Raw genomic sequence first — 17527 nt, forward strand, 5'->3', positions numbered from 1 at the left:
CAGGTGTCTTACGAAAAAAAAAGTTTCCTTTTAAGCGCACTGTCGATTCATTTATTATGGTTTGTAAAACCAATCTGTATTATGCCGCTGCTCGCTCACATCGTGCCTGATGAATGATTGATGCTGGTTCGCGCCGTGGACGAATCATTCATTCGAACCGGTTCTTTCTTTTTAGTGAACCGGTCGAACCAGTTCCCGAATCATTCCCGTTTAGCGTCTCCCGTAAACACTTAATATTATCCACAAATTAATTCAGTTATTCACTTTCTGGCGTGCATGACAGTCCCGCTGACTTGAACCAATATACCGGAGTTATTTAATTACAACAACAGCACACACTGAACTGAACTGCTGTGTGAAAAGAGAACTTATGAGTCGAGAGTCGGCAACAGTTTTCGGATCATTAGTTTTCGGATCACAAGAATATTGCTCTATCAATGTTTTGTTTTGAAGGAGAAAATAAAACACATTATATCGCTGGACTCAGACGAGACCGACTAGAACATTTGCGAGACCAATGACCAAGTCCGAGACAAGTCCGAGTTCAAATACCAACGAGTCCAAGACAAGTCCGAGACCATAAAAAAACGTCTCGAGTCCGGACTCGAGTACTACAGCACTACCAGGCAGTGATCAGACAGTCCGATAGCTGCTCTAGGGACAGAGCGATATGCATTCTTTATTGTGGTGTAGCAATGGTCCAAAATATTTTTGTCTCTGGTAGGGCATGTGATGTGTTGTCTGTATTTTGGCAGCTCGAGTGTAAGTTTTGCCTGATTAAAGTCGCCAAGAATAATAATAACATAGTCCGGGTGTTTTTGCTGAGTGTCCGTGATGTGATCGGCGAGCTGTTGTAACGCCACCCTCACGTGTGCTTGCGGTGGAATGTAAACACACACGAGAATGAACGAGGAAAACTCTCGCGGCGAGTAAAAGGGCATACAGTTAATGAAGAGTGCTTCTAGGTCGAGACAGCACATCTTCTTCATCACTGTTTTGCCCTCCAAAGAAGTGCAGTAACTATGCAAAAAATCCCTTTAAAGTTTTACTCGAGTAATTAATTTTGTAGTTACTGCAATTTTGACGCACTTGTTTCTATGAAATGGTACAAGATTGAACCAGGAGACTTTGTCACAAGACAAAGCGGGTGTCACAAAGCCCATTTCAAGCCTTAACTCAATTTTGAGTAAATGTGTAGTTACTGCACTTTGCCTTTGTAGGGCAGTGTTGTATCTGTACACCACTTTTCATTGATGTAGAAACATACCCCACCACTGCGCGATTTCCCCGTTGATTCTGCGTCGCGGTCCACTCTGAACAGCTGGTAGCTGGGCAGATGTAGCGCGCTGTCCAGGATGATGTCATTCAGCCACATTTCCATGAAACACAAAACAGCAGAGTTTGAAAAATCCTTATTTGTTTGGTAGAGTAGAAGTTTATCCGTTTTGTTTGGCAGAGAGCGCAGATTCACCAGATGTATGCTAGGCAGCGCAGTTTTAAATTGTTTGTGTGATCACTAGCGCTATGGCATTTCTGAGCTGTCTTGAAGACGTTAGCGTGTCTCTAATAGGATCGGTCACAAACATGAACCCTGCACGATCTAATGTGTTGTGTCTTTTTAACTCACTGTCATTCAATTCAATGTAATTTTATTTTATAGCGCTTTTACAATTTGCATTGCATCAAAGCACACAAGAAAACCAAGATAAACCAATGTTGAACACACACAAAATCAATAAAAAAAATCATATAAACCTTTAAAGTAATATGGAAATAGTCATGCATTGCAACACATTTCGTGTTTCGTCCATTTTTTCTGCTGCTAAAGAAACTCTTAAGTCTCTTAAAAGTCCTCATCGCTACTCCTAAAATTTTGGACCTTAAGAGCTCTTTTAAGGTTTTAGATGCTTTATGAATGACTTTTTTCTTTACTAGGATCTTTTCTGTAATTCTAAGGGGAAACGCCCACATTTCTAATTACTTTCTTAGAATTTTGTCACTAGGAAGATATAAGATTTTTCATGAATACGGGCCCTGCTGTGTAAAAACAACTAATAAATGTCTTATAAAGGCAGTTTTACATACATTCTAAATCATAAACATCTTACAGACATCTGACATGTGACTCCACATAGATAATGCTGGAAATGAGCAAACTGAAAAATGTCACGGGTGGTGAGGGAAGAACCCAAATGCAGGAAGGCGGCAGTGAAGGGGTTAAACAAGATATTTATTTAAACTAAACAAAACCCCACGAGGGGGTGTAGAACAAGAACATAACTAAGATACAAACATAAAACAAAAGACTTCCCACGATGGGGCAAAAAAATCTCTCAAATAAAATACGACACAATGTCAAGGCAGGGTATGGTAACTAAATAAACAAACAAACAAGGCACATGATACAGACACCGCACAGGAACTCACAAATACAAGGCACGAAGTACCAGGTACACAGAACAATCCACGAACACAAGACAAAGAAACATGAGGGCATTTATAGGTAAGACAAACTAAGGATAACGAGCGAGGGCAGGTGAGAAACATTAGACATGGAAGGAAAGCAATACACGAAACGAGAGGGGCGGGGCCAATGACAAGACACTGGAGAGAACGCATATTATTGTCAAAAGGACAATAATATGTTTCTCTCCACACATAACCAAAGGCTTTGTCATGACTTTGCTACAGGACCAAGAAAATCATGACTAAATGAAGCAGAGCCATGACAGAAAAATATGTCTTGGAGGTCTAAATGGAGACATCAAATAGACGTCTCCCAGATGTATGTGTGCTATCATGGTGTATGGTTGCTTGATTCATTAATATGCAAATTGGTCTCAGCCCGATCCAGATCCACTATCTATCGCACTAACTGTGTGAAGTGATTGGTTACAACATGCTTATGACAAAGAAAACAGAGGTGGGCTCAAACCTTCCTTTTGAGACCGTTTTTAAACTGCAGTTTTAGGAGAAAATGCTGTGTGTTGACTAATGAAATTGCAAATTGTTCGTCTTGAAGCATATACAAAAAAAAAACTTATAAAAATATAAACAACAGTAAAAACATGTTCCACCTTGTCATCCACACTTTAAATGAATGCATTCAAGTGTGTATTTAATTCAATAACATGTAATCCTGTTGTGTATTACAGCCTACGCATTCACTCTCTAATGGCATACCATCACACTGTAGTTCTAACACTAAGTGGTGTTGATTTTAAACACAATGGTGGTATTTAACGCCAGCGGCCTTTTTCTTCACTTCAGAATGTAAGCAGCGTATATATCTGCCTCGCATCGATCCTTCCTTTCTCACGTTTCATTACCTGTTCAATTATTAATATCCATTACACCTTCACTTTTACATGACTGTTTTGTCCTCTTTCGCCCCATTGTACTTCGGGTGCCATGGCGATGCGTTTCCATGGGGACCGCCTTCACCCTATCGTGCGTGAGACTGGTGGTTCAATCATCTCACTGTGTGTGTAATTAAAGGATGTGGGTTTTGGATGAAGTCCTCTAGAGTGCTTCTTCACTCTCTCTAGACAGAGTTCAGCTTCAGGGAGAAACCAGAGTCAGTCAGTCATGAGAACCTGATTGATGCTCATGCATTTTAACTACAGTCATTAGAAAGTTTCAAGCGTTATAACCAAATTCACATTCTAGATTTATTTCTGCATCTAAAGTAACCGTAACTCCAAGTGACAGCCGTGTGACAGATTTAACCAGAATTTTCCAAAGACTTTCATGAAATAATATTGAGTTCCACTTCTGTGTTAATCGACAACCGGAAGACTTCACGCATCATCGAGTCTGGCATTAATAAGTCTCTCTCTGATGCGCTTTTCCCATAATTATGTGTCACCAAGTTCAGTAGTTGACTATTGTAATTACAGTATTTCAGAAGAGAGTATCTCATTCCTATGAATAGACCGTGTTAAGTCTTTTGTTCTGAGGATATTTTCAGCAGAACTTTTTGACAAACAAACAAACATACACTACACTAAGTCCGTCGCAGCTGTTAGCATCGTACTTCTAGTTTTGGCACTGCAGGCAGGATGAATGGATGGCGCATTATGCAGTTAACCTGAGTTATGTTGCTAAAATGTCAAACCTAATTATCAACTTAATTTGTTAATGCTGGAGGAATATTCAATATATTCCTGCCTAATTATACTCTCCGATTTAAGTCGCTGTGTTTTCAACATTCTGTTTGGAATGATGTTAAAGCCACAATATGGAATATTTGGACCGCTAGATGGCGCACTTTCGAAACAACAACAAAAGGCGAATGTAGTAGAGTGGAATTATGGGACATGTCGTTTTCACCATCCAGAGGCGTGTGGAGATCGCCCATCATGTTCACGGACGACGTAATGAATGAATTTTATTTTATGTCATCGTAATGAATTAGCTTGAAAGAAACGTGGAATGTAATGCTACGTTAGCATTTATTACAATAAAAAAATGTGCTTACCTGTCTATTATATCCATAATAACAGAACAACAGATGCTGCGTCCCAGATGCTGTATAACCACTTCCGCATTTGCGTGTTGCCGTACTTTTCCCCATTCATACTGAGGAATCTCATTGAAAGCAGTCGAGCATCCAGGTGTATTTCTGACTTACATACTGTATTTGCATATTAAGCTTCCGGACATACACTCTTAATAAAAGGTGCTTAAAAGGTTCTTCACAGCGATGCCATAGAATAACTTTTTGGTTCCATGAAGAACTTTTAACATCTGAAGAACCTTTCTGTTTTACAAAAGGTTCTCTGTGGCAAAAAAGGTTCTTCAGATTGTAAAAAGTAAGAAAAAGATTTAAAGAACCGATTTGATTGAATGGTTCTGTGTGGAACCAAAAATGGTTCTCCTATGGCAGGGGTCACTAACTAGCGGACTCCGGTCCGAATGCGCACCGCGAGATGTGTCCGTCCGGACCTCAAAGACTTTTGACATAATAAAAAAAATGAACGCCTAACATTATTTTCTAATGCAATAAAATGTATACCAGGCACATCAAGGTCCGCTCAGTAGCAGTTTGGGTCCTACGGCGCCACGGACAGTTAACATATGCGCACTGTCGCTAGTTCAGACGTCGTTGAGTGAAGAGAGCCGTGACAGACTCGCTGCACAGCGCGCAGACAGATGTAACTGTCAGTGACTGAAAAACAATGTCCTTTTCAAAAGTTAGAAAAGTTGACGCCGAAAACCATGTTTTCCGAGATGAACGGGTCGAGAGATTTGCATTTATTCTTTTTGCTTCGACATGCACGAGACCGGTTTGTCTCATTTGCTCGGAGTCTGTTGCGGTTGTCAAAATTGGAAACTTTAAAAGGCATTATGAAATTAGACGTGGACACTTTGAAGAAACTTACCCGCAGCAGTCCGAGGTAAGGACACGAAAAATATATTAGCTCAAAGCCGAGTAGTAGCGATCTACACGGGTCCTCCCTCACTCACTTACCGCCCAACGACCAGCATATGAATGTTCACTAAGAATACAGTGGATCTTAGGAAAACATAAAAAGCCCTTTACTGATGGGGAAAAAAGTAAAAGAGTGCATGGAGGCTTCTGTGAAACACTTTTAGAAGGAAAATAAAGACATGAACTAAAAGAAAATATTAAACAAACCCCACTTTCAGCTGCAACAGCCACAAGAAGAGCTGAAATGTTATCAGGATGATCAGTCACAACTTGATGCTGCTATTTGTTCATCCCAGTTCAGCAGAAAACAACACTTTAGTTTTCTTTTAAAGTTGTTGATGTTGAAATGAATGTATGTTCAGTGCAGGTTTAGAGATTAGGGCATTTTGCACATGTTCCTTCATTATATTGTTGTCAGACATCGTTATGCCATTGTATAGATATAAAAAAACCATCTATTCATATTTTTAGGTATTTAATTGTCCGGACCTCGGCTGGTAAGGAGGGTTTGTTTACTGGACCTCAAGCAATTTTAGTTGAAGACTCCTGTCCTATGGCATCGCTGTGAAGATCCATTAAGCGCCTTTATTTTTAAGAGTGTACTGCACTCGCAATGCCATAGAAAAATGCCGTAGAATAACCAGTTTTGTCTGAGTGGTTCTATAAAGAACCATTAATATCCAAAGAACCTTTCTGCTTCATAAATGTTTTTTTGTTGTTGTTGTGGTAAAAGGTTAGTTAGATTACAAAAACGTAAGGAGGAAATGGTTCTTTTGAGAAGCACCCTTTTTTTAAAGAGTGTTCTCGTTTGCATACTGTTCGTCTCATACTACTGTATATATTTAAGTAGGTCTTTTTAGATGCATTGCACCTCTTCATGTTTCAATAAGAGAACCAAAGAGTTCTGTGTGGTGTGTCCTCATTTGCTTTTGTGTTGATCTTTGACTTGTTTTGATTGAAAAATTCAGTCTGTTCAGTGTTGGGAAAGCTATTATTTACTTTTACATTTTGTATGTAAATGAAACTACAACCAATGTACTTAAAAAGTAGTTGGTTATTCTATATTCTATAGTTTGACCACAATATAAGAGAATCACATGTGAATATGCTTCCTCCAATATACTGTATGTGGCATATTCAGGACTATAGAAATTGTGTGTGGGACTCTGTGTTCTCCCTGAATGAACAGTAATGGATCAGACATGAAAGACTAGAGGGGTACAGCAGGACGATACTTGTTTACAGATGCCAGACGGCAAGAGAGCTGTTAGGAGATGTAATGCGTTTTGGCTCCAAGTGGAAAATCAGAAAGGGAGCAGAACAGATGAGGCTGGAGAGACGAGTGCAGTCACAGGAGCTGAGTTGAAATGAAAGAAATGAATGAGGGGAGTAAGAAAAGGGAGGGTGGATGGACGGACGGTTGGTTGGTTGGATGGATGGATGGATGTATATGAAGGTATTTCAGTAGCAAAACTTGAGAGCATGTAGATTTTAATTTGTGAACTTGTAAAGTAAGTATTTGTACCTGTACACTAAAATGTACACTCACAGCCCCAATGTGAAAACTTGTCAAATAAAAAACTGAAATTGAATGTTGAGATTTGCACTCGTAGACAAAACTCACAAATCTGTCTTCTGAATTTGAAGTTGCAGAAAAATAGTCACAAATGTGTAAACTGGCATTTACAAAATACATTGGCAGATACAAATGCATAACACATATTTACACGTTTTCCTAGATTCAGATTAGAATTGCAACCACAAATAGGCATCCACAACCTCTCAGATCTGTCACTGCAGTTTCAAATCTTCCCGCCTTGACTTTTGCTACTACTTTCGCGATAAACCCTTTGCAAAACTAACTTGTGCACTTGAAAGCTCAGAGGCGAGAGAAAGAACGGCATTTGATGCCGTTCTTCCTGCTGCTGACCAACTTTATGGAGATGCAGATTTCATTTTCCTACAGGATTTGGCACCTGCACACAGTGCCAAAGCTACCAGTACCTGGTTTAAGGACCATGGTATCCCTGTTCTTAATTGGCCAGCAAACTCGCCTGACCTTAACCCCATAGAAAATCTATGGGTATTGTGAAGAGGAAGATGCGATATGCCAGACCCAACAATGCAGAAGAGCTGAAGGCCACTATCAGAGCAACCTGGCCTCTCATAACACCTGAGCAGCACCACAGACTGATCCACTCCATGCCACGCCGCATTGCTGCAGTAATTCAGGCAAAAGGAACCCCAACTAAGTATTGAGTGCTGTACATGCTCATACTTTTCATGTTCATACTTTTCAGTTGGCCAAGATTTCTAAAAATCCTTTCTTTGTATTGGTCTTAAGTAATATTCTAATTTTCTGAGATACTGAATTTGGGATTTTCATTAATTGTCAATTATAATCATCAAAATTAAAAGAAATAAACATTTTAAATATATCAGTCTGTGTGTAATGAATGAATATAATATACAAGTTTCACTTTTTGAATGGAATTAGTGAAATAAATCAACTTTTTGATGATATTCTAATTATATGACCAGCACCTGTATAAAGGCATGCCCACCTTACTTGTGAATACATTTGGGCAGTCTTAGTCAAATCATACCACGAACTGACATAAAAATTGGGCGGTAACCTCCAAAAGGGGGTGGAGTCGCCACTCGCAATACAGCTATAGACTTCATTTACTTTTCAAAATAAAAGTTTGAAAATTAAACACTGAAAATGCAATTAATCGTTTACATTAAATTGAAGCATATGGTGAGTGTTTTTTCCCCAGAGTCGTTAGGTTAAGGGTGAAGGTAGGGGAATATATAGAATGACAGAATGTAAAACAGATTAAAGGTGTGATGAACTGGGCTTGTTTATTGTTTTATACTGTTGCCTGAGGTCTACTTATGACGCTCGAGTGGTTTTTACATTCAAAAACATCTAAATCAATAAGTAATAGGCTATTTTCCACCCGGGTTTTGAGGCTGGCTCTACAAACGCTCTGTTTTAATGGGCATGTCGCATTGAAGACTTGGAAGTAAATGCCCACTGCTATGATTGGATAGCAGTTTGCATAGTAAACTTAGTTGGAGCCTTCTGTGAATTTGGGTAGACACGTAATGTTAGGTTACACATTAGCTCTACTCGCACGGGATTAGTATTAAACGACAGTGTTGGCAGGTAATTTATGGATATGACCCAGCACCCAAAATAATATCAAAACACTTCAAAACAGCCTCCATTATTCGCAAACCGTGGATAAAACCTTGAAAAATGATATATGAGCCCGCCAAATCACAGAGATGCCGATTCACATGTGACTAATATTATCACAGGACCTCGGTGTTAAAATATGGTGTGCCTTGTTCACAAAGGAATCCGCTTTGAAATGAAGCAAACAAACGCTCAATGTTTTACCCATGTGAGCTGCAGTGTTGGGCAGTAACGCGTCACTGTAGTTTGATTACTTTTTTGGTAACGGAGTAATTTAACGCGTTATAATTCCTAAAATAGTAATTAGATTATAGTTCCAAGCCCAGGTAACTATACGTTACAGCTGCGTTACATCATTGCCGTTGTATCGTTTTATCATTTAAATTGTAAAAAGCGAAATAGCTTGGCTGGATGCCTGCCTGTCGCATCCGCGACGTCATCAAACTAAAACGCGCCTGCGCGGAAAGTACTACCAAAGCCACTCCATGGAAAGCCTGCCACCTTAAGCTAAAAACTCGTAACGGCCAATGCTATCGCCGCACGGAACGCAGGCAAGGAGACTAGACATCGGATTTGATTGGCTGAGGTGCCTCTCGTGATCGATGTTAGCCTTTATGCTCCAATTGTACGTATTACATACCCATACATCTCCCTGTCACAAGACAATCTTTGGTACCACCAGTGAAAACAAACTCAGCATGGAGAGAGAAACGTATGCGTTCTGTAGCTGGAAATACAACCATTATTTTGAGTTTATTTCTGTCGGTCATGTGGAGGTATGCAAAACCCTCTCTCCCGCGAAAAACAACCTGAAAGGGCAGTACAGCACAGTTAAACTTCTGGAGAAAGTAACGTCACCGGGCACGGAGAGAAATGAATCAACTTCTGTTGTCGAGTACCAGCCAGGCTGCTATTAGCAACATGTTTTGTTTTGTCAGACTAGTTTTTGCTGCTCTAACGCTGTTATATTTGTTAAATGACGAAGAAATCATCATAGAAATATGCAGAAGCACTAGTTAAGAATCAGAATCAGAAAGAGCTTTATTGCCAAGTATGTTTGCACATACAAGGAATTTGTTTTGGTGACAGGAGCATCCAGAACACAGAAACAGCAACAACTTTACACAGAGACCATAACACAATAGAATACAGTACACAATGATTTAAATAAGGGCCTATGGGTATAAAAAATTAAGAAATACAATACAATAAACATAAGATAAAGATATAGAGAGTGTAAAGCTATGTATGTATGTAAATATGTACAAGTAAAAAATAAGAATAGACTACTGTAGTACAAGGTATGTGCTATATACAGCAGAATGAATGAAATATAATTTACAGAAAAAGTTGTATAAAAAATAGATATACAAGATATACAAGTTATAAGAAACTAAGGAGAGACTTTTTACATTATGGAGTATGCAGGTTTAGAAATACTAGTTAACATATGAAAAAATGTTTTAAGTTAAAATGTCACAGAGTTTAATTATTATTATTATTTATGACAGGCTTTAGTATGGAATAAGCAGAATGAATGTATCAAAATAATTAAAGACGAGATAGAGTAGAGTATGCACTTCCCAATAAAGTTTAGTCTTGAGAAGGCTAAAGAGGTTATTTTGTGTTTTTGAGGGGTGGGGGGTAGTAATGTAACGAGTAGTGTAACTAATTACTTTTGAAATAAAGTAATCAGACCAGTAACTTGATTACTTTTAAAAGGAGTAATCAGTAATTTAATTACATTCCAGAGTAACTTGCCCAACAATGGTGAGCTGGAACGTCTTTAAAAATAAACTTCAACCACGCATTACTAATGTCAGAATCCGAAGGAAGGTTATGCAGCGACTATGTTCTTCCACAACCAGGCACTGACTCCACAATATTTTGCGATCTTTAACGGCATGTTTATTGCTTGCTCGCTCTATCTGGTTCCACTTGTGTTACTTCAGTACTGTCATTCACGAACCAGTGGGAGGGGCTAGAGAAGTAGTCGTTGATATTTTTCTGCAGAGGCGGTGTTCAACCTATCATAGATAGATGCAGGACCTGGCGTTCACTGGGCCTGGTGTCAATAACAGTTGTAATTTCAGTAACAAGGGTGTTTTCAGTTCTGACACTTACATGATGTTCGCGTGAATATGATTCCCTCTTATATAACAAAAGCTTGGGTTAAAATTGAGGTCTTAATTCATGACTCCTTTAAGGTTAGTGGGTAGGGTGACATATTAGACTAATTTACCACACTACTAGCAACACCCTATACATACTGTACAAGTTTTAATGAGTGTAAAAACATGGTACAAACTGCATAAATTATGTTGCTGATTACACACGCACACACACACACACGCACGCACGCACGCACGCACGCACACACACACACACACTATGAAGAGTTTAATTCCAAAATTAGATAACTCAGTTTTTAAATTTTTATGTATATTTATTCTTTCATTTCCAATGTCATACTTAACATATTTGATAGGAAATGAACAGCAAAGCAAGGTTCTATAAGTGCTGTAATTCTTCGCTTGATCACTTTTCTTACAGAAGGTCGGGACAGAACCAAATCATCTCTGCTGCATAGTTGCATTTTTCCAGATGCTGAATATGTTAATGTAGTTAATGTAGTGATTATTTTATTTTGTCATGCCTTGTTTGCAACACATTTCTTCTCCCTCTTTGCGTTTAGTCCATTTTTCTCCATTTAGTCCATTTTAGTCCAACTCTTAAGCCTCTTAAAAGTCCTCCTCACTACTCCTTAAGAGCTCTTTTAAGGGTTAAGATGCTTTATGAATAACTTTTTTCTTTACTAGAATTTTTTCTGTAATTTTAGAGGAAATCACACACATTTCTAAGAATTTTCATAGAATTTTGTCACTAGGATTTTTTAAATCTGTCACTGTGCGCAGCCGGTCCGGATCGGAGTTTTAAGGCGGACGGAGAAGGGGATTGATTTACTGTAATTCTTCAGCCTTGGAATAATTGCACTTTTTGAATAAAAAGCATCTGTACAAAATACCACCACCCCCCCTGCACGCGTTCAGGACTCGTCTGTTTTCAGAAATAATCATACAGCTGCATCTGTCTTATATAAATGTGATCAAACTAAAGACTCGTCGCAGATACGACGTATGCAATACTACTGTAAAGGTACTCAAGATTAATTTGAGATTGGCAGAAACTGCGTATGTTACGTCCGCTTTTAATTCTGGCCTCATCAGCTTGTCTGTAGATATTTATTCTCAAAAACACATCTGGATTAATGCCACTAAAAAATGCTGAAATGGCATAAACCCAGGGCTCTAGACTAACTTTTTTGCAAATTTTCGACCGCATCGCATTTAACACCGCAGTTTTACAAGTTCACTTTTTTTTAAATCGCTGTCCATATAGGCAATATTGATCCATACTGACTTGTAAATGATTAACTAACAATCTGGTCAACATAAAGTTCTTTATTTGATGCACAATTCTACAAGAAAGCAGGCCTCTAGACTAACACTTGAGAGAGGTGGCACTGGTGCTACCAAGTTATTCAGTTGGTGGCACCAGCCCTTAATTTGATAGCACCAGAGTCATGGGATGAGGTAAGAAAAAAGAATCACTAAAACTTCATTAAAATGTGTTTAATACATTAACAAATCAATTAGAAATTAATACAAATCATTGTTTATGATTTAATAATTTTTATTGTATATGTAAACTCTCTTTCAACACTTTACCATATTTAAAGCACATCTTTCTTAAAGCTACTTTCTTCCTTTATTTGTTGTGAACGACTCATATAAGAGAACACAATTCCTTTAATATCAGTGAGTGTTTTTGGGCCCGTCCGTTGTTGTTTGATGAACATTATAACTGGAACACGTATCTTGTTTCCCAACTGTTTGGTCACGAAACAAACTGAATACCTTTACAAGGTTTCTTGTTAATATGGGAATGTTTAGGTTATTTTGTGTTAATATGTCCGTTTCAGAGTAAGAAGGTGTGAAAGAGAACTCCGTTTAGTATTTTGTGCTCTGAATCTCTGGGCGCGCGCATATCTCAAACAACCCGCGAGACCTGAAGGCTTTTAGTGATTATTCTTCCTGAAAGCTGCATTGATACACGTTTGGCTTCTATCAATAGCGCCTCACAAATAAATAGTATTTAGCGTGATGTGTAACGTTTTGTATGCTTTGCAGTATTGTTAGAGATCTTTATACAATAGTTCAGTGCTTAAAGTTTAAACACGCGTTTCCTGCATTAGCTTCACATGCATACAATACTTGCAACACATTTCGTTATCTTTGCTGTTTTGTACCTTAGCAGGGGAAATTCTTGTATTCTGCATATTTATTTAAGTTGCAAGATTGAGCGCTTCACTCGTCTGCTCGTTCGGTCCTTCGCCTCTTACCCGTAACCCGCGAATTACGCCTTTGGGGTCGGGGGCATTAATAGATAAGTGAATGGTTGAAGGAGGGGAGACGAAAATGAGTGACTGAATGCGCAGCTTGTGCAATATAACATTTCTGCGCATTAAATTTATAATACGCAAAAATTATATATTGATCAGTTTGACAGTCGCACCGGTGCGACCATTAAGAAAAACTTGTCGCACTGGCAGGAAAATTTGTCGCAAAATGAGACCATTTAGTCGCAGTCTAGCTTGTCAGAGCATTGGTTATTATTTTCGGACGGATCAGGCCTTAACTTAACATTCTTAACGAAAAAGTTGTCAATCGTTCTTTTCATCTTCTCTCATCATCCGCGGCTACATCCACTCTGTTTATCTGACGGGCCTATAGGCTACTCACCTCTCTGTCCGACTGCAGCACAGCATTTTCAAACGTACACACACACACGTACAGGAATATCTGGACCACGGCCAATCAGAGGGGGGTCCGCCCTTCACTATCTCTGATTGGTTTAGACCACGACATGGGCCTAATGTGTCTGTTGTTGAACCACAGGGAGACTTTCGCAGAGACTTTCTTTCCCTCGAACGGCTGGTCGCACTGGTGCGACCTCAGATTTTTTTTAGTCGCACCTTTGAGAAATTAGGTCGCACTCTAGAGCCCTGAATAAACCATACATTTATATTCTGGGTTCATCAACTTGCATGCAGATACTACTCAGGTGTGAATTGAATTTGGTCTTCCAATATTATTCTCACTATCTTAAAGAGTAAGTAGCATGAGATCATGAAAATTACATTTCATGCAGTGTGTTATGTTGCCTTGTTTGAAAGTAAGCAGTCTGCCAAGTTGTAAGTCCGAAGGTGAATAAATAACAAAGTTATTGGCTTGTAAAAATGGGAGTTGACTCTGAATATGTCATGACTCTGCTTCATCATGTCAAGTCTATTCTTGGTCTTGTAGCAGAGTCATGACAAAGCCTTAGGTTTTATGTGGAGAGGGAGATTGTTGACCTTTCGGCTTTCCATACTCTCTCTCTCTGGTCCGTGTCTCTGTTGCCGCCATCTCGTTTCCTCGTTAAATTTCATTACCCACACCTGCCCTGTGTCATTATCCCTCGTTTGTCTTTCCTATATATACCCTCATGTTTCTTTGTCCTGTGCTCATGGATTGTACTGTGTTTGTGAATCCTGTACCTTGTGGCGTGTTTCATGCGTTGTGTCTACCTGTTCCCCGAGTTCTTGTCCTGTCTGTAAGTTTGGTTTATTCTTTAGCCTTAGTTTCATTTTTGTCATGGCAAAGAGTTAGATAGTAGCCTATACAGAACAGTTTAGCCACAGCAGCAGAGATCATTCAGGAATGGGATAAACAGAGATGACTGAATAAATTACGTTTTATTTTGAATTATGAATGACATAGAAATTCACAGTGCTGATGATTTCCCCCACGTTAATTCTGCCATCGTTATACTGGTAGTAGCCTACACCGACAGCTGCAGTGCGCATTGCAATGCAAACGCTGCGCACCTTGAAACTCCACGCCACGCTGAGTGTGCGGCGCGAACTAGCTGCTTACCCATGCAGTATCGGGGAAACAGATTATATTTTATCGAATGCCAAAATCGGAATTTATCACTTTGGTACATAAAGACAATAAAACGGCTGGCTTGCAGCAGACCAAATCAGTCCCCAGTCACCGGGATTGTCCACCCCAGTCCGTGCACGCTGTTATCAAGTCATAAACATTTCAGTCGTTTGTTACTAACATATGGACAATGCATATAAACACAAACAATCATTACTGAGTAGTATAAAGAAGAGGCCATTCACATTTCTTAGTATATCACGCATTTTAGACCGCCACTAGCCGCCATGTTAGCTCCCTGAATCTTAGTGCAGAACAAAACGTGATTGGCTGAAGTTAGAACGTGCCCTATTGGACAACGAAAGCGGAAGTTACCCGATTGGCTTGCGTAGATAGTGGGCGGAGTCCACCTATTTGTGGATTGTGTGCGCGTTTTGACGTTAGAAATGTTTCAAAATCCACAAATGCACAGAGAGCCATCCACAAATGCGTGCACTGATCCACAAATGCGTGCAGCGATTCACAAATGCACAGAAAGCGATCCACAAATGCGCAGAAAGCGATCCACAAATGTGCAGAAAGCGATCTACAAATAAATGCCATTAAAATAAATTTGTAAATATTTTTTATTTGCAAATCTCATTGTATTTATTTGTGAATTCCATTTTTTTTTGTGGAACGTCTAACATATATTTATGGTTCGCTTTTTGAGCATATGTGGATTTAAAAAATGTTTGTGAAACTCTCTATATTTATTTGCGGATCATAGTTTATTTATTCAGAATATTGCAACAATTCTGATTCCATAGGACTAGACGGATGAATCGCGGAACGAATCATTAGCCAGACAAGAAGTATGGTAAGAATAACTGCCTATTATTACGACATAATAGTGTTTTTACACCTTGTATGTACATATATTTGTTGTTGGACACTCCATAAACCAAAGTAGGACCTTAAAAATCATATGCTACTTACTCTTTAATACTAAAAGCGTTGTTAAGCTGGCTTGTATGGGAGAGAAAATGATTAACTTAAAAATAATGTCTCCCCCTTTGGGATACAGTGTTGTTTTGGAAGTAGAAACAAGGGAAATGAGTGAGAGATTTAGTTGTTCCTGGTTGTTTTAGTACATTAAGTCACGGTACAGTACGTGTTGTTTAATGCAAAAAACTTGCCTTTATATTTACAGCCACATGATAATTTTGTACTTTTGTGATGCACACACTGCATTCCCTCTGAATCCTCTGTCGCATGATGTGCTTACTGTGCCTTCTTTGCTTGGCCCGTAATTGTTGCTCGCAGCTATCTTTTCTAAATTTAACTTCATTGAACCAGCATGTGAGCAGACTTTCAGAATAATCAAACAAAAAGAGCACAACAATTTGGTAGATTACATTACACAAAACAACCAAGATATAGAAATACAAGTGTGCTAGATTTCTCTAATGGTGTAATGAGAACATCTATTATTTTCCAGGCTTAGGGTGGGAGGTGGACAATCTCTGAAAGGGAAGGGAAAGGTGTCAGAAAGGGAAAGGTGTGCGAATTATCTCTGGAGTTGAAGTTGTTGTGCGCCATTCTGCACCTCTAGGTCATTTTAATATGTACTAGTGTTTAGAATAGTACCAGAATATTGAGGAGGACATGATTGCGCTATAAACACACAAACAAATGGGGGAGTTTCTGTTTATCTGGATTAAATACACAGCAGTGTTTGCATTTATCAACCACTTTTAATAATTTACGATTATATGGAGTGCAAAAATGTTTCCATCTACTTATGTATTGTCACATTTTTTTGTCTGAGTTGACTGTGGCGTCTATGTATGTCTATGCAACATGTTTACAAAATTATAGTGGCATTCAGTTTGTCTACTTGCATTTCTGATGTGTCTGGCAGTTTTACAGTCTCAGCTCTCTTTGTGAAAAATATCAGATATTTAAAGTCAAGTTCACACTCAGCTCTGGGTGGGTTGTGGAGGTGACTCACCAGAGTGACCATTAGCCTCTCTTTCTGTGCAATAATGACTCCTTCACAAACACAAGGCACAGTTTTAATCCATCACGATGCCTGGCAATGTACAGATTCGAATCAATGTACAGATCAGTATTTATGTTTTGAGACCAAGTTTGGGTCTGCTTTCATGTGTTTTTACATGGAGAAACTGGGGGCCCAAGGAGAGCATCAGGGAGGTGCAGTTTTATGGCATTTGAAATTTAGAATTTATCATGAATTCTGTGTAATCAAATATCGGAAAAATAAGACCATCAGCACCAAAAGAAATGATGTTCCAGCATTGTATACATTGACTTTACTAAATTAGCGCCTCTACCAGCAACAGGTGAAGGCTTTGCCTATTTTCATAATGATATTATATATTGTGCTATAATTTTACAATAATGACATGTATTGGGGTATGATATCCAATTGAATCTGTTGGGATTAACTGAATTTACAGTACACTGTTCAGACAATTTGAGCCAGTAACATTACCCATTTATTTATTATAACAAAAAGTTTGAGAACCAGTGCACAGCTGAATCGTTCGAATCTTTCTTTTGAAACGGTTCTTTTCAGTGAACCGGTCGACCCGGTTCACCAAATCAGACTGAATTGTTCTAAACAGTTCGCGTCTCCAGTAGCGCTGTCACGATTATGAAATTTGGCTGACGATTAAATGTCTGTTTTAGAGCTTTGACTTTTAATTCTCATAATTTTTTTATTTAGCTTTGAAACAACCATATTGTGTGAACATACTGTCTGAATATAAAGACTCTGTTCTTTTTCTTGGAAATACATAGGAAAAGATTGGGTCATCATACTTAAGGTTTAGGCTTTTACCTGTCAATAACACAACCGCCAATTACTTATACTGAGCGGTTCTTGTTCTCGACGGT

Source organism: Triplophysa rosa, linkage group LG21 (genome assembly GCF_024868665.1).
Source record: "Triplophysa rosa linkage group LG21, Trosa_1v2, whole genome shotgun sequence".
Lineage (NCBI taxonomy): Eukaryota > Metazoa > Chordata > Actinopteri > Cypriniformes > Nemacheilidae > Triplophysa > Triplophysa rosa.